A 17620-nucleotide genomic window follows, 5' to 3' on the forward strand; every position below is an offset into this window, starting at 1 on the left:
ACCTCTGCGAGAGACGGGGGTAGCTCTTTGCAAGCCTGACCTGGGGATTCCCAGAGGGCAGGGGCCATGCAGGGGGACCGATGGAGAGGTACCTCTCCTCGCCCAGCAGCCTGGTCTCGGTGCTCACTGGGGCAGTGAGGGGAAATGGGGAATAGCTCTGGGGCACCGAGCACACCTGAAGATCACGGCTGCGCAGTCCGCTCAAGCCCGGGCTGATGGCCCCCGGTCAGAGGTGTGTCCTCTCCCTGCACCCCACGTCCCCCCGCCTCCTCAGCTCACCTGCTGCCCCAGCCCCAAGGCAACAGGGACAGACAACGCCACTGCAGGCATCGCCAGCACCCCCGGTAAAATAACTGTCTCTTGCTGATGTGAATTGCAGCTGATGTTCACTGCGGGACCTCGCTGACAGGCCTGAAGCCCCTGAGGTAAGCGATGTTTCCTGAGCTGGAATTGGGTCTGTGCAGAAGGGTCAGACGACCTCGTGTCCCTGCACCCATTTGCCTGAGAGCCGGGGCTCCCGCACGGCCCTTCCTGCCTTTGCCTCTTGCGCCAGCTGGTGCGGAAGGGAAGCGCTGGCAAAGCAGGGAACGCACGCGTGTCTCTCCTCCTTGCTGAGCTCAGAGGCTCCCAGTGGGGTGGGCAGCTCTCTGACAACATCTGCTTTCCTGGTTCCTGCAGGAACTGCCCGGTTTTAATGGCGCAGCAAACTCAAAAGATGCAGCTAATGCTGGAGGAGGTGGCTCGGCTGAGGGCAGAGATCAGCAGCGTGAAGCAGGTGCTGCGGCGTGTTGGGGAAGGAGGCTTGGCTGGGCAGAAGCCCTTGGGGCTGTGGGTGTGTGGGACTGCTGACTGCAGTCAGCCAGCCTTTGCCCCAGGGGCCTCCTGGGCTGCACAGGCCCTTCTCCGGCCCCACTTTCACCGGCCGCTTCAGGCAGCGCAGGACTCCCTTGGCACGCCAGCACCTCTGGCTGCTCTGGCTGGGCTCCTCAGGCAGGGGTGGGACCCAGGCACGCTCACGGGGGGCCAGCCATCGCTGGCAGGGCTTGAGTCCACCTTCCACCTGCCCTGGAGAGTGTGGAGGATGGGGACGAGGGTGTGGGGACCCTCATCAACCCACCTCGGGGCCGTGGCCATGGCTGTGGACACAGACACTGTTCCTCAGTCCTGCAGCTCCGTGGAGAGGGTTTGCCTTGCCTTTCTGACAGTGGCCCTTTGCCGCTCCGGGCGCTAGTAGCCACGCTGAACGTTGATGTGCTCCTTTTCTCTGTTTGTTTATGGCGTTCCCAGGAAGTCGAGGAAATGAAGCAGGCAGCATCTGAGAGGGCTTTGGAAGCCTACGTGGAGATGTCTGACTGGGCCCTGCAAAGCTCTGGTATGGACACAAGCAGCCCCGTCTCCTTGCCCTGCGCTTGTCTGCAGCCCTCCCCAAAGGCGCCTGCGCTCCAGGCGCTGCTCTCCAAAGTGGGGGAGCTGAAATGCTTGGGGGGTCCCAGGGCAAGGCTGTGGCAGAGCAGCTCTCTCAGACTCCCTCCCAACCCTGCCCTCGGCATCCTCACGCTGCCTCTGGCGCTGCCCCCGCACGTGTTCCTGTGCGGACGGAGGGGCTCTCTTCCTCTCCTCAGCATTGGAAAAGGAGATGGCCGGGCCGTCCTTGGCTGCCCACGCAGCAAGCCCTCAGCTTGGGTCTGCTGCCATTCACATGGGCACCGTCTGTCTCCCAGAACCCTCAGACCTTCTCCTGCTGGCGCTGGGAGTGCAGCAGTCACCAGGCACGTGGCCGCTGTCATTCCCCTGCGCGGCTGGGCAGCCGGGCAGCCCACCAGCCTGGGACGAGGACAGGACTGACAGAGGCGCAGCTGGCCGGCGGTGTCAGAAATAGTGTCTGAGCACCAAGCCCTCCTCGTCTGTGGCCTCTTGCAGTCGTCTGCTTTCCCTTCCCTGCAGGTGCCAGCATTGACCTGCAGAGAACTTCGGAGACCTACACCTGCAAAAACGACTGGTTCTGGAGGTTTATTGAGTTCTTTTGCACTCCCCGCAGTCCCGATCGCATTTTGCAGGTATTGTAGCAGAAATCGAGAGGGAATTCTTTCCTTTCTTCCTGTGAAGTTGGAGACTGACCTCAGGGCTCTCCCTTCGGTCCAGTGTTGCGCCGTCTTGGGGGTGGGAGGCGAGAGGTGGGGGGTGCCCTGCAGAGCCCCTGGGCAGGAATGTGTTTCTGCAAGGCCCTGACTAGAATGGTTTCGTAACCGCTGTTCTCCTCTGCTCCATAATACTGACGGCCCTGGCAAAGGTCGGTCAGGGAAGGAGGCCTCCTGCTTCTGTCCACTTCCTCACACACACCTCATTTTCAAGCTGAAATAGACCCCACAGACACACCGGTGCCTACGCTTCAAGCTACGTGGGCAGTTGTCTTGGCCCCAACACTCTCTCACGCTTCATTGCTCTGGCTTTCTGGTTGCAGCCGGATGTTTCCCCAGGAAACTGCTGGCCTTTCCCAGGGCATCAGGGCCAGGTGGTCATCAGGTTGCCAGCGCGAGTCCACCTGACTGCCATCACTGTGCAGCACATCTCCAAAGAAGTCTCTCCATCTGGGACCGTCACCAGCGCCCCCAGGGACATCGCTGTCTTTGTAAGTCTCTGCTGGGTGCTTCTGGTGCGGATCTGGTCCTGGGGGAAAGCCATGACAGGGTCTTCCTTGCTTTTGTGCCTCCTCTGAGGTTGGAGTCCCGGTCTCCTGAGCACTGCAGGGCCCTGGTGAGGCTCTAGGAGTCTCCTCCTAAGGGCTCTAGAGGTCTCCTCCCTCTTAAGACTTGTTCTGGCCAAGCAGCTCAGGGTTCTTGACTAAAACTCAAGCGGAGCCTGAGCTCCACCGTAACCAGTGCTAGACTAGGGCTAGAGCCCCAGGGGAGGGTGGGTAGGTAACAGGGCTGACCCAGCACCTACGTTCCCTCTTTGTCGGGACGAGTCTGAGCTGCTCTCCTTGTGCTTTGCCCCACAGGGAGTGGATGTGGACGGAGAAGAGGAAACTCTCCTGGTGACCTTCATGTACGATGTGGCAAAAGAGGCCATTCAGACCTTCCCTCTGAAGGTGCGATGCACGCACGGTGTTGGGGGAAGATGCCAGGGAGCAAAGCAGGTTTGCCTGCAGGGCCATGGCAGGAGGAGCGTGAATGCTTTCTCCCTGGGCAGAGGGGGCCTGGGTCACCGCCAGGAGAGAGCTGGTGGGGTTGGGAGGGCTGAGTGGCACGCGGTGGTGCTAGCAAAAGGACAGTGAGGGCAAGGTCAGGCCCGTGGGAGCATGAGTCCCAAGAGATCCCTGGCTGCCTTCAGCAGAGCCCGCTGCACACGCAGCCACTGCACCCGAGCAACGTCTTTGTGCCATGGAGAAACCGAGACGCCCGCTGGAGAAAGCCGTCGGGCAGCACCCTGGCTCCATCCCGTGGCCTGCTGGCAGGCTGGACGGTGTCCTCTCCTCCCAGCATAGCATGCCCCTTCTCTCCCGCTGCTCTCACGCCTGCCCGCAGGAAAGCGGGCAGAGCAGACAGCGGGAGCTCGGGGGGGTGTCACACCAGCTGCCCCACGCAAAGGAGCACCTCCCCGGCCTCTCTGCCGGCACAGAGCGAGGCGCAGAGGGAAGGGGCAGAGGGGAGGGAGGCTGAGCCCCAGCCGGGCCCATGCAGAGGGTGCCAGGTGCCTTCCCCCTCCCCGTGTCCCCAGCCTCCCCAGCACCCCGCTACCAGAGCCAGCCTCAGGTTTCCACAGCCGCTCCCACCCACTGTCAGGAGCTTGTTCCTGAGCAGGAGCAGGGCTGGTGGGGGGAGATACCTTGACTGCATTGTGGCTCTTAACACCTCCGATTCCTCTTCCCTCTTTTCCTCGCAGAACGCCCCGCATCCCAGAGCCTTCTCCTATCTCAAACTCCTTGTGAAGAGCAACTGGGGAAAACCAAAGTACACATGCATTTACCGAGTGCAGGTTCATGGGAAGATGGCAAAACCAAACAGCCTCAACTGAAACCAGAGACAGAAAAAGGACAAACATAAAAAAGAAGAAAAAGAATAATGTTGCTGCGACTCAGATTGGTGTAGAAGATTTGTCTCCTAAGTTGGGTGCACAATAAGGTCCATTGCAGGGAGGGCACTCGTGGGAAAGCAACAGAAGATCGGCGAGGAGGATTGTTAATACGCTCAAGTGACTCACAGCTGGGTGCTGGAAAACACATATATCACACTAATTGTTATTCAGTCTCGGACGCTTGCAAGAAAAACACTTGCACTTCGATAACATAAACCTGTGATGGACTCAGGGACACCTTATCCAGCCACTTGAGAATCCTGGCCTGGTGCTGAAGAAGATCAAAGCACAGTGGGAAAACGATGCCTGTTTGAACCCTTTAAATGCCAGGCAGAACAGGGAGTCCGTGCGTGCTCTTGCTCACAAGGACTCTCTCGCTGCCAAGGGCTCTTGCTAACAAGGACTCTCTCTCACTCCACGGTGCCCGCAGTCCCTGCTTCCGTGCCTCTGCCCGGGTGTTGCTTCGGAGATTCCCTGGTCTGTGAGGTATCGAGAAGAAACTTGTTCTTTGCCTTTCATCCATGGTTTTGTGGTTGTTCCTGCGTCCTGCCCGCATCGGCTCACACAGCGGGGTTACAACCAGGGACTGAGTCTGGTAAATAGGTAAACGTAGCTCCTTGTGAAGAACAAACAGCGAAGAATACCACATCCCCGAAGAGACTGGAGGGACCGATAACAAGCTCGCAAAATAAATGGGGGAGTTGCAAAAGCTGCTGCATTTATCTTCCCCAGTCCACACAAAGAGATTCCTCTATTATCAGCTCAAACCAGCCACCGTACACCACTAGGAACCACCCAAGACCTACCATGAAGCCCCTAACAGAGTTAATGTGCATGTGCCAAGGGGATGTGAATGTGGAGATGAGTTCTGGAAATGTAATGAACGTGGCAATGAGTGCTGAGACATGTAACGACCACGCATATTCTGTATGGATGTAAGTCTCTGTGAATCTCACATTCAGTGGACATGTCAGGTGGAGAGATCCCCCACGTCCCCGGTGCTGAATAAAAGAATGCCTGCTTCTTAAGACTACATCGGTGTTAAGAAGTTCATTCCCGATTTCGGTGACAGTTTCTGGCGACCCAGATGGGACTCTGCCTCTGAATCTCGACAGATCCTTGGAATTGCAGGGCCTCCATCCGGCACCGAGGGATTCTCAGGGAGAACCTCCGATCCCCGGACCAAAGAGCTCCGAGCAAGGCCCCTGGAAAGGTGAAGGCATTCTTTTCTTTAAGGGATATTAAGGGTTGCCTGTCCATAAGGCGAGGCATAAGCCTCGCAGGGTTGGGCTGTAAAGGTACCTAAGGGAAGGAGTTGGTCTCACTGGATGAAAGCCTGTGAGAAACGCGGCTGATAAGCGTAAAGGTATTGTCCTCAACACCAGGCGGGGAAGGGCCGCACCAAGAGCAAAGGTCTGGTATAAAAGGTTCAGGCCCTAAGGTTTTGTTATTTTGTCTTGTGTAATAAGTGCTATGTTCAGTTGTCATTTTCTTTGTGTTTTGTGTTGTTCGTTCTACTAGTACTATCCTATAATGGGTAGCAAGCCCTTGGCGGAAGGGGGAATTTTGAAAAAGTCTCCTTTAGGTTGTATACTCCTTTAGGTTGTATACTGAAGCGTTGGAAACAAATAGGAGGGGACCCGCTCACGAGAAAGCAGCTGATTGAATATTGTAACAATTGGTGGCCGTTATGTACTTCAGAAGATCAAGAAAAATGGACAAGAAATGGGACTTTAAAATAGAATACAATTTTACAGCTTATGTTATTTTGTAGCAGGGAAAACAAATGGGATGTATGTAGATTTGTTTTTCACTTTAAGAAACCACCCAGAGTGGCAGAAGGATTGTGGGCGATAACCAGATATCAGAGACGGTTATTCGGAATGAGACATGCTACGCCAAAAGCCATTGATTGGTCAAAATCGTATGAGGTTAAACAAGAACCAAATGAATCGCCACCTGCATTTATGGAACGAGTAAAGAATACTGCTAGGAAATACACGAACGTGGACCCCGAGAGGAGGCTGGGCAATTGGCCTCTATTTTTATGGGACAGTCTGCCCCGGATGTACAAAAGAAACTCCAAAAGTTAGAAGGAGAAGATTCGAGGGACTTGGGAACATTGGTGTAAGTAGCTTGGACCATCTAGAATAACAGAGAAAAGGAGAGGGAGAATCAAAGAGAAGGGAGATTAATTGCCGCATTGACGGGAGTTGCTCCGGGAAGAATGAACGGGGCCCGGGGAAGTAGAGGAGGCTACAGAAGAGTTGGGAAGGAACTCGTTTAGCAGAAGCTCAGTGCGCGATCTGCAAAGAGCGAGGACATTGGAAAAACGCGTGCCCTAGAGTCAGTAACCAAGGCTCGATCCTGCAGCCTGTCAAGGTGATGGCTTTAGGTGATGGTTTAGGGAAGCGTTGCAAAACAGGTAGTAATAAGTCACCTACGTAAACAAATCAATAGCAGGCATGCCTCGAGGATTGCTGAAGAGGAAAGTTCATCTGGAGGGCAACTGACGGAGAGGAAGATACGACCACCAGATGAAGTAAATGACCACCAGAACGACTGTGATTCGCGAAATGACTTGCCTCATGATTGTGCAATTGGTTCTGGGAGGGGGCGTGCTTATGTTAATGATTTAGGGAAAACGAATGAATACGTAACAATTTTGTAAATATAAATGGCTCAAAATAAGATCATTGTGGGAGCACTTATGGTGGAAAATCCCCAGTGCGACCGCAGCGCTGCTAATAAAGAATACCTGCTCTACAGGACCATCTGCTGTTGAGTTTATTTCTTTGCTTCAGCTCGTCTCTGTAATCCTGAAAGTTGAAAATATTATAACCATCTGATTTAGGTGAGACCCCCAAAGAGTGACCTTTGGAAGTCTCAAAGAGGGGAACTGTTACACCCAGGGACTGAGCGTCTGGTCAATGGTACTTGACTCCTCCCTGAGGAGGGGTTCAGAAAGCCCGGGGGGTCCTTTCTGAGCCCCGGGACCCAACGGGAAGGTCTCCCTGACGGCTGGTCTGACCCCGGCCCCTGTGCAGTAAATAACCAAGTGTGCCCTTCCAGCGTGTCACAGAGTCATGGAATGTGTTGGGTTGGAAGGGACCCTTAAAGGCCATCTCGTCCAACCCCCGGCAGTGAGCAGGGACGTCTTCAACTAGATCAGGTTGCTCAGAGCCTCATCCAGCCTGGCCTTGGATGTCTCCAGGGATGGGGCCTCCACCCTCTCTCTGGGCAACCTGGGCCGGTGTCTCACCACCCTCAGTGTAAAGAGCTTCTTCCTAATGTCTGATCTAAACCTGCCCTGCTCTAGTTTAAAGCCATTGCCCCTCGTGCTGTGGCTCTGTGCCCTCGCAAACAGCTCCTCCAGCTCTCCTGGAGCCCCTTCAGGGACTGGAAGGGGCTCTAAGGTCTCCCCGGGGCCTTCTCTTCTCCAGGCTGAACCCCCCCAGCTCTCTCAGCCTGTCCCCACAGCAGAGGGGCTCCCGCCCTCGGATCACCTCCGCGGCCTGTCTCGTAAAGCGCTGCCACATTCACCGCTGACTTTGTTAAATCGCTGGTTTATGTTAATAAATATTTCCCCACTTCTCTCCCACAAGTGAAGCCAATGGCTGCGCGCGCCACAAATTGGCCCTTGGTGCCGGGCTCCTGAAATGCCCCTAATGCTGCCACCACTCCCGGAACGCTCCCAGTGGCCACTCCTGTGCTAAAGCGCCACCGCGCAGGGAGCGGGGCGCGGCGGGGAGGAGTTGGTGGGATCGGCGGTGTGTGTTTGGGAGACCCCGCTTTCTGCCCCCAGTGGAGGGCGCGGGGCTGGGGCAGCCGGCAGTGTGGGGCCTGCGAGGCTGCCTGCGCCCGGCCGGTGCCACTTCTGCCGGGACGAGCCCAAATTCGGGGGTCAGCAGCATCAGAAGCTCCGCTGGAGGCAGCGCCTGTGCTGGAGCCATGGTGGGTGCACTCCTGCTCTCACCAAACTAGCTTGTTCTGGCATCTCTCCCCATCTACTCTCCTCAAGGATACAACATCCCAAGACTTCCTTGTATCCAACTAAGCCCAGCAGATGTCTAACCCATCCGCTTACAAAGCGTTTCAAACTTAGCTACATTATTCCAGTAAGGAGGAACCAGATGTTCTTTTCAACTGGGTATCAGTAAGGCCTGAGGGGCTTTCCACCCCAGCCTTTTGTGCTGTTCAAGGCTACTGTATCACCAGCGACGGTATCACCCTGGCAGCAGCCATTGGCACCTGCTGTTCTGTAACCTTCAGCAGTCCCACCACAGAAGGGTCAGCTGAAAGACCGGGTAAGGCAGACAGCTGTGTAATGTCCTCAGTCCCTCCAGCTGCTATACCAACAGCCCACCGATACGCTTTCGGGTCTTTGAAATACCCTCTCTTGAGCAAGTCTACGCCAAGGATGCACGGAGCGTCTGGGCCACTCACAATGGAGCGCTTCCGCCATTTATTCCCAGTTCGGCTCACTTTGGCCGAAGTACAGTCAGTTCTTGAGACCTGTCACACCAGAATCAGCAACAGATTTTGTCCCTTTATGAGTCAATGGCAATAGGGTACACTGTGCACCGCTGTCCACCATGTCTTTATGCTTTTGTGGCTCTAATACACGAGGACATCGAATCCACACAGCCCAATAAACTCGGTTATCCCTCTCCCCCTCCTGGCTGGAGGCAGGGCACCTCTAATGTTGAGGACAACATCTACAGTTAGCAGATGAGTTCCGACCCGGACCAGAGAACTGCTCCCTGGGCACTGGAGCAGCCACCCTCCTGGAAGAATTCTTTCTTCTATCTGTTTTACCTTGCAACTAGTGCCTGTAGGGCCAAGGTAGGTCCTTCATCCCACTTACTCAGGTCCTCTCCATAGGCACCGAGGTAAAACCACAAGGTGTCTCGTAGTGTCTTCTTTTTCTTCCAAGTCGGTCTCGTAGGAGGGCATCTTCTCCTAATGGCTGCGACATGGGTCCATGCAGGGGAAAAGCGGGATGTTTCTTCCATCCTAGACAGTTTCTCAAACAGTGTCTCCTTTTTCTCAATCATCATCTCAGTTTTATCAGCTTCCCCGCTGCTGAGCTGGCCGGGGGCGGCGGCCAGGGAGTGGGGCTGCAGAGGGCAGCAGGGCAGTGCGCGCTGCGGGGCTGAGCGGCACGCGCTCCCTGCCCGGCTGCGGCCCGAGGGCCCTGGGCCAGGCGCCCCAGGAAGGACGGGTTTGGGGGTGGATGGAGAGGGCCAGAGGGGCTGGAGACCGTCCAGCAGCAGCCTCAGCAGCATCCTCAGCAGGTTGGCCAGGAGGCTGGGCTCACAGGACAGCGTGTTCCACGTGGCCCTGGCAGTGCTGCAGAGCCAGAGCACACTGTCAGCAGGGCCACCTCGGCCACCACCCCTTCTGCCTGGGCAGGCCCCGGAGGTCCTGAGCTGCCCCTGAGGCTGACGGGCCACGTACTTGTCACAGGGCCGGGAAACCCTCAGCAGGCCAGTGACCACTTCATAACTGTCGATGTCGGCCAGCCAGGGAAGGGTGAACGTCAGGATGTCCTGGAGCAGCATCCTGCTGACGCAGACCAGGTGCCTATCGATGACCTCCACGAGGTCGTTGACCTACTGGAGACAGCGGGCTGGAGCACAGCTATGGCCCCTGCTGACACCAAGAGCTGCTGCCCTCCTGCTGCCCTTTGCTGGCCTCAAGGTGTAATAAGTAACTAAAGGTGATTTGCTGATCGAACAAGTTAAGCAAGAGGAAGGAACCCATTGTGGCAGTCTTGAGAACTCCCTGTTTTACCAGAAGAGACATGTCCACAATGTTATCTTGCTACACCAACATGGGAACTCCTGTTTGACAAAAAGCTTAACCACAATGTTATCAGAATGTATTGTTTTGAGCTGATTCTGTGACCAACATTTTATCTAAACTACCTCAAGCAAGAAGCTACAGAGGGGCGTACCAAAGATGTCGAAACCCGACCTCCGTGAAGATAAAAAGAGCTGCTCAGCTTGCTTGAATTTGCGAGCCTTTGGTGGAGCTGCGACTCCCCGGCCGCCCAGCGCTGCTTTTGCCTTCCTACCTCAATAAATATTTATTGAATCTATTTCGGACTTGATTTATTTTAAATTCAACTATAACAAATTTGGTGCCGTGACTCGGATCCAGACAGCCGACTCGGAATTCAACTCTGGGAGGGCGCCCCATCTTTGGATGGTCCCGGAGGAGATTCCGACTTAGCTCACCTGGATTTTCCGAACTGAGATAGGAAAGCAAAAAGAAAAGAGAAAGGAGATACTGCAGTTCCCCGTAATTTTTGTGCACGAAGAGCCGGACGAAGACTCGGGAGTGAGTAAGTATATTGCGGTTCCGTTCGGTCGGGGATTGGGTACCCGGGTGCGAGTGACTGAGACGTCCACTGGGCTTAGTAGCCCACCGGACGAAGTGAGTGTGGACCTCCTAATAGTGCGGTTCCCATTGTCCGCGAGGGCGTGGGCCACGAACGGAGGGAAGTGAGTGAATTTTGAGTGAAAGAAGGCACTTTCGGAAGATGGGACAGAAGAAAAGTAGGACTTCTGGTTCCATGCAGGAGATACGGGGTGGGGGTGGGCTCCCCGATATACCCCAAGATAGCCCGTTAGGCCTAATGATTAGATATTGGGATAGTTCCCCTTCTCGAAAAGGGAAATCCAAGGAGAAATTGGTCTATTATTGTATGGAGGTATGGGGAAGAAAACAGATAAGAAAAGATTTATATTGGCCAATTCATGGATCCTTAGAGGATTGGATATGCCAACAATTAAACATATATGTTAACAACAAACGACCATTTAATAAGGAGGAGAGTGAATACGCCTTTTTATGGATCCTGGGCACGGCTCAGGCCGCTAATTTGTTTCCATTAAAAGAAAAGAAAAATGATAAAAAGAAAAGGTGGGATGTAGACGAACCTCCAGCGTCTCCCCCACCCTATGTCCCCCCTCCGCAAGGTCCTGAGCAAGATCTCCCTCCAACAGCCCCCACAGAACCTGGGGAAGAGGCTCCTCCTTCTAATCAAAGAATAACTAGAAGTCAAACTAGAGAAAGGAGGGAGGAAAACTTGTTGTATCCCTTAAGGGAGACTGCTATGGGGGGACCACAACCCGGAGTTGGATTTGTATCTGTACCCCTCAGCTCCGGGGATGTGAGGGAATTTAAGAAAGAAATGGGACACTTGTTAGAGGACCCATTAGGGGTAGCAGAACGTTTTGATCAATTCCTCGGCCCTAACATTTATACTTGGGACGAGATGGAATCTATTTTAAAGATCTTGTTCACAAACGAAGAACGAGGAATGATCAGAACGGCAGGCATGAGGCATTGGGATCAGAGGCATCAGCATGGTCCCGCCGGAGATGTAAAATGGCCCTTACAGCGGCCCAATTGGGACAATCAAGACCCCGCACATAGAAATAACATGATTGATCTCCGGGATATAATAATTCAGGGGATTAGAGATTCTGTACCCAGAGGGCAAAATATTAATAAGGCCTTTAATGAACAACAAAAGAAAGATGAAACCCCCACTGAATGGCTGGAAAGATTGAGAAAAAGTTTACAGCTATATTCCGGGTTAGACCCCGATAGCCAAGTGGGTCAAGCCCTGCTGAAAACTCAATTTGTAGCTAAATCTTGGACAGATATAAGGAGAAAGTTAGAGAAAGTAGAAGACTGGCAGGGAAGGGGGTTAGATGAATTATTACGAGAAGCTCAGAAGGTGTATGTGAGAAGGGAGGAAGAAAATCAGAAGAAACAAGCCAGAATCCTGATGGCAGCTGTAAGGGAAGGACAAAATCAGGGCAGGAGAGGAGAAAGTCCCCAGAAGGGCCCAGTAGAACCGAGAAGAAGAAGATTTAGTTTGCAGGACATAGAATGTTTTTATTGTCGCAAGAAGGGACATCTACAGAGAAATTGTCGGAAAAGAAGGCAGGATGAGGAGATTTTTAAGGAAGATTAGGGGGGTCAGGGGCTCTATTTGCTGGGGACCCCTAAGGTTACCGAGCCCTTGATAAAATTGAAATTGGGTCCTCAGCACGAAGTGTTCGAGTTCCTTGTGGACTCGGGTGCCGAAAGATCAACAGTCCAAAAGTTACCATCTGGATGTGTTGAATCAAAGGATAAACTCCAAGTAATTGGTGCAAAGGGGGAACCCTTTAAGGTGCCCCTGATAAGGAATGTAACAATAGAAGCCCCAAATAAATATGGGGTGGGAACATTTTTATTGGTCCCAGAAGCTGAGTATAACCTCTTTGGGACGAGACCTGATGGTGGAATTAGGAATCAATTTGGAAGTAGAGCAAGAGAAATTAAAAGTAAGATTATGCTTATTAACTGCAGAAGATGAAGCCAAGATTAATCCAGAAACTTGGTATAGCCCAGGGTCGGTGGGAAAATTAAATATCAAACCGATCACGGTCTCCATAAAAGACCCAGACCAGCCAATTAGGATAAAACAGTATCCCATCTCTAGGGAGGGGAGAGAAGGGTTGCAGCCAGTAATTGAGAGACTTTTGGCCCAAGGGCTTTTGGAACCCTGTATGTCTCCCCACAATACTCCCATATTGCCCGTAAAGAAGCCGGATGGGTCCTATCGTTTAGTACAAGATCTGAGAGCCGTAAATGAACGAACCATTACCCGGTTCCCTGTGGTGGCTAACCCGCACGCTATACTTAATCAGTTAAGTCCAGATTATAAATGGTATAGTGTTATAGATTTAAAAGATGCTTTTTGGGCTTGTCCCTTAGAAGGAAAATGTAGGGACTATTTTGCTTTCGAGTGGGAGAACCCCAAGACCCATAGAAGACAACAATTACGGTGGACCGTTTTGCCCCAGGGATTTACAGAGTCTCCGAACTTGTTTGGGCAAGCTCTGGAACAGTTACTGGAATCTTATGAATTAAGTCAGGGACTAATTCTAATACAATACGTGGATGATTTATTGATCGCTGGAAGAACTCAAGAAGAAGTCAGAAATGAGAGCATCAAATTATTGAACTTTTTAGGCCTCAAGGGATTAAAGGTCTCTAAATCCAAATTACAGTTTACTGAAGAAGAGGTAAAATATTTGGGGCATTGGCTCATAAAGGGACACAAGAAATTAGATCCCGAAAGAGTAAAAGGAATTTTGTCTCTAACAGCTCCCACTAATAAAAGACAGATAAGACAGTTATTGGGATTATTAGGGTATTGTCAACAGTGGATAGAAAATTACAGCAGTAAAGTAAAATTCTTGTACGAAAAATTAACTAAAAACGGGTTGGTAAAATGGTCCCCTGAAGATGAGAATCGTTGGGAAAATATAAAAAGAGATCTGGTAGAAGCACCTGTCCTCAGTTTACCCGATATCCGTAAACCCTTTCAACTCTTTATCAATGTAGACAACGGGACAGCTTATGGGGTTCTGACCCAAGGATGGGCAGGGCAGAGAAAGCCTGTAGGATATTATTCTAAAATACTGGATCCTGTAAGCCGCGGGTGGCCCACCTGCTTGCAAGCAATAGTGGCCACTGCATTAGTAGTGGAAGAAGTTGGAAAAGTCACCTTGGGAGGTGAACTAAAAGTATACCCCCCCATAACATTCGAGGAGTATTGCAACAACGGGCTGATAAGTGGCTTACAGATAGTCGACTGCTAAAATATGAGGGAATTTTAATTAACTCCCCTCGACTAGAAATGGAAACCACTTCTATTCAAAATCCTGCCCAATTTTTATACGGAGAACCTAAAGAAGATTTGACACATGACTGCCTCCAACTAATAAATTTGCAGACTAAAATAAGGGAGGACTTAGAAGACGATGAATTAGACGAAGGAGAAAAATTATTTGTGGACGGCTCCTCACGAGTGGTTGAAGGACAACGGAAATCAGGTTATGCTATTGTGGATGGGTATACTTTTAAGATAAAAGAATCAGGACCATTAAGTAAAGCCTGGTCCGCACAAGCGTGTGAGTTATATGCTATGCTAAGGGCATTAAAGCTCTTAGAAAATAAAGTTGGAACTATTTATACAGATTCAAAGTATACCTTTGGGGTGGTACATACTTTTGGAAAAATTTGGGAAGAGAGAGGCTTAATTAACACCCAGGGAAAAGGATTAGTCCATGAAAAGCTAATCTTAGAAGTTTTAAAGGCATTAAGAGGTCCACTAAAGATAGCCATAGTCCATGTAAAAGGACATCAGAAGGGACTAACCCATACTGTAAGAGGAAACAATCTAGCCGACGCGGAGGCAAAACGGGCTGCATTATTAATGGTTCAGACCTTGAGAGAGGAACCTGAAAGGCTAAAATTAGATAAAACTTTCACTCTCCAAGAACTGGATAAGCTAAAACAAATTGGAGCAAAAAGAGATAGTGATAAATGGCTGCTACCAGACGGCAGGGAAATTCTTCCAAAAGGATTAGCTCGGGGAATACTGAATAAATTACACCATAAAACTCATTGGGGAATTCAAGCTTTAGTGGATCAGTTTGAGACAAACTATGCCTGTGTCGGAATATACGGTCTAGCTAAGAGGATTTTAGAGGGATGTTTAACCTGTCACAAAGTGAATAAACGACAACTTAGGGAAAAGGTTCAAGGAGGTCGTGAATTGGCTAAAAGACCCTTTGAGAAAATACAGGTGGATTTTACTGAATTGCCAAAGGTGGGGAGATATCAGTATTTATTGGTCTTGGTTGATCACCTTACGCACTTTGTAGAAGCCTTTCCAGTGGTAAGAGCTACTGCAAAGACAGTTATTAAGATTCTCTTGGAAGAAATTATTCCAAGATATGGGACTGTTGTGGTAATTGACTCAGACTGAGGTCCACATTTCACATCCAAAGTAATTAAAGAGACAACTGAATTGTTTGGTACAAAATGGGAATACCATACTCCCTGGCACCCACAGAGTTCTGGGAAAGTAGAAAGAATGAATGGGGAGATAAAGAAACACCTAACCAAACTTATGGTGGAAACAAAAATGAATTGGGTTAAATGTTTACCATTGGCTTTGCTTTACATTAGAACTCAGCCAAGAACAGATACTGGTATATCCCCCTTTGAAATGTTGTATGGAATGCCTTATGACTTTGGGTTATTAGTGGAACACCCAAAAGTCGAGGATAAACTTTTAACAGAATATATTTTAGAACTTACAAAAAGAAGACAGGAACTAAGAAAGAAGGGCTTGGTAGTACAAAGACCTCCCTTGGACATTTCCATACACCGAATCCAGCACGGAGACCAGGTACTAATCAAAACCTGGAAAGAAACCTCCCTAACACCCCATTGGGAAGGACCCTTTGTTGTTTTACTTACCACAGATACGGCTGTACGGACAGCAGAAAAAGGATGGACTCACGCTAGTAGGATTTTGGGACCTATCTTCCCAGAGAAGTGGACTGTGACGTCGGAACCAGGAGATCTTCGAGTAAAGATAAGGAAAAGCGAGACCGGTAAATGAACCACTCCAGAAGGGAAGTAAGAGATAGTTTATATCGATGGTTCCAAATACCACCAGGAAATACTCTACGAAAGGTATATTTTGCACCTTGGAGTGAAGAAAGGATACCGGACCAAACGGGGGGGTGGATTATACAAACTAACAGGAACTCCCCAGGTTTTTCCATTTTGTTGCGAAACAGAGACGGAGATACCCGAATCACCCGGAATAGGAGATCTCTGGGGAATACTCTGCTTAAAACACCCTACTTCCGGACATTTATGTTGGGTTGTTTGCCGATGTCTAAATTGTAATAGAGATTGGTCCTGTGTTTCATTTAAGAGACAACCCTACTGTATGAAATGTCGCAATGATTTGATATGTGCCAGGGGACCAGAGGATCCAGTGGAAATTCGTAAATTATTTTGTGGGTGGGAACTGTCAGTACCTGAACTTTGGGAAGTACATGAAACAGATTGGTATAGAGTTTTAAGACAGTGTGCTGTAAGATTCGCCTGGAAACGGGCACAACAACCACATAGGTGGAAATAGATTTGAGAGATAACTAACTCTTTAGACCTTGGAAATTATTGACAGGATAACAGCAAAATTCCCCTGAAGACTATCTGCTGCTGCCGAGAAGATCTTGATATCCCGTTGCTCTCTGCAAAGGAGTAGACGAGGAAGGCAGAGAGGTACTAAACAGTGGGGAAATGAAAGCTGGTATCCTATTAATGGTATTGATTACCATGACTTTAGAAAATGAATCTTGGTTTAATCAGCCACCATGGCTGACTACCTTAATTTCTACTTTGGCGGGACCCCTCATGATGTTGCTATTGGCTCTGACTTTTGGACCCTGTGTCATTAATAAATTTGTAACCTTTGTTGAAAGCAGGTTAGAAAAAGTGCAGCTAATGGTGATGAAGCAATCAGAACTGGAAATGAAAATTATACCGAACGAAAATCATGAATTAGATGCAGCTTGTGAGGTATTGTCTAGGTTTGATCAGCAAATCACTTATAAATAAAAGAAGGGGGGGATTGTAATAAGTAACTAAAGGTGATTTGCTGATCGAACAAGTTAAGCAAGAGGAAGGAACCCATTGTGGCAGTCTTGAGAACTCCCTGTTTTACCAGAAGAGACATGTCCACAATGTTATCTTGCTACACCAACATGGGAACTCCTGTTTGACAAAAAGCTTAACCACAATGTTATCAGAATGTATTGTTTTGAGCTGATTCTGTGACCAACATTTTATCTAAACTACCTCAAGCAAGAAGCTACAGAGGGGCGTACCAAAGATGTCGAAACCCGACCTCCGTGAAGATAAAAAGAGCTGCTCAGCTTGCTTGAATTTGCGAGCCTTTGGTGGAGCTGCGACTCCCCGGCCGCCCAGCGCTGCTTTTGCCTTCCTACCTCAATAAATATTTATTGAATCTATTTCGGACTTGATTTATTTTAAATTCAACTATAACAAATTGATGCCCGTCAGGTGCTGCAAGCCCTGGCCTCGGGGCGGGGGGAACGGCCCCCGCAGGCCACGCGCACAGGGCAACCCGGCTGCACACTGCCTACCCCGTATAGCTCTGAGCACGAACCTCTCAAGACCAGCTCCAGCACCCTGCCAACCAGCAGGGTGTCAGAGACCCTTGGGTCTGCCATGTTTTTCAAGATGGCAAGGACAAAGTCGTTCATCTCAGACGGGAAGAAGGGGCTCCCAAGTAGCTGAGGGAGAGAGGGAGGGAAAAAGCGTCACACTGAGCGCCCTGGCTGCAGGGACCGTGAGCTCTGCCGGCAACCAGAGCTCGCCGGTGGCCAGAATGGCCAGAGCTGCTGTGCTGACGCTGGGCTAAAGCCTTGGACTACTCCCTGCAGAGAGGTGGTGGCTCCCCGCAGCCTGATGGGCGGGAGGCCGTGCCATCCCCCGCCGCGGCTGATGGGCTGGTTCATCCCAAGCCTCCCGCCAGCCCCACGGCCAAGTAGCTGAGGGAGAGAGGGAGGGAAAAGGTGTCGCACTGAGTGCTCTGGCATGGGTAGCGCTGGCTCTGCCCCATCGAGAAGAGATACCATTTGCCTCG

This window comes from Chroicocephalus ridibundus, chromosome 21 (genome assembly GCF_963924245.1).
Source record: "Chroicocephalus ridibundus chromosome 21, bChrRid1.1, whole genome shotgun sequence".
Classification (NCBI taxonomy): domain Eukaryota; kingdom Metazoa; phylum Chordata; class Aves; order Charadriiformes; family Laridae; genus Chroicocephalus; species Chroicocephalus ridibundus.